Here is a 1,244-nt window from a genome sequence, read left to right as displayed (position 1 = left end):
GTTTGATCCTGAGTTGTTGTCGCTGGGCCCTGTGCAAAAACCGAAGGGGAGGGCCTGGCCCCATCCCTCCCCTCGTACCGTTTCCCGACATTGGTCCCCTTTGTTTTGCACACCCCGGAGCCCCCTGCTGGGCCCTGGTGCGGCATTCTCGAGCTCTGTGCCCGAGCTTACCACATTTCCAACAACGGAGGTTGCCCACCCCCACCTCCTGAGTCTACCCTCCGGGTCTGGTTGCGCAATTCCTAGCTATATGGCCCCTACCCCCACATCGGTGACAAGCGCCTGCACCTGCTTGCAAAACTTGTTGCAAGGCCGCCACTATTGGACGCGCTTCCTGTTGTTGCTCTCTCTCCAGTACATGACATATCATTTCACCTAGCGATGAGCCCGCTGGCAAATGAGAGAGAAGCGCTGCAGTCTGCGGGTTCGCTTGGGCCTTAGCACACTGAATTATAACCGCGTCTTTAGCCGTCTCCGGAATGTCTGCAGCCTGCACAGCAAGCTGAAGCCGATCTAAAAAGGCAGTAAACCTCTCGGCAAGCCCCTGGCGGATCTTCACCCAAGGGGGATCCGCTCTGTCCATAGCTGCCACACGCCTGAGTGCGGCCATGGCGGTAGCCGCGACCGCCGCAAAGTCACGTCCGCGCATGCCCTGTGCCTGCGCCTGAGGCGTGGCAAACGGCCCTTCGCCCAAGAGTTGTTCTACGGTCACTCCCGCTAGGTGGTGACCAGGGTCCTGGGCGTCGGCCACTACCCTAACACACTGAGCTCGCCATTCCTCCTTAAACAGCAGCAGCAAAGATGGGGGCAACACCCCTCTCATCAGCTGCATCACATCGTAGGGCGCAACAGGCGTTGAGAGCAGACATTCAAACAAAGCGAGCGCCTGCGAGGAATTCACTCCATGCGCCTGCACAGTGCTTGCGAGTTCCCGAACGGTCTTTACATCAAAAGGTGTCCGCGCGTGCCCGCCCCGCGCCGCCGCCCGAACAGGGAGAATGACCGGCTGAAACTGAACCCCTGAGAGGCAACATTCTTTGGCCACCAGTTGCCAGTCTGTACCTTTCTGGGTGCCTCCTTCCTGGCCATCCCCGGCCCCCTGCGTCGGAGGCATTAACGGCACCGCACGCTCCGCATTCTGTATGGCCCCCTCAAGCCTCCGCAACAGACCCTGCAGCGTCTGTAAAGCGTCCTGTCCCTCCCTTGTCTGACTCTGTGGCGCAGGTTTCGATGGCCTCCGTACT

The sequence above is a fragment of the Haliaeetus leucocephalus genome, unplaced genomic scaffold (genome assembly GCF_000737465.1).
Source record: "Haliaeetus leucocephalus isolate CR32 unplaced genomic scaffold, Haliaeetus_leucocephalus-4.0 Scaffold244, whole genome shotgun sequence".
Taxonomy (NCBI): Eukaryota; Metazoa; Chordata; class Aves; order Accipitriformes; family Accipitridae; genus Haliaeetus; species Haliaeetus leucocephalus.
Note: the sequence above shows the minus strand (reverse complement) of the source record.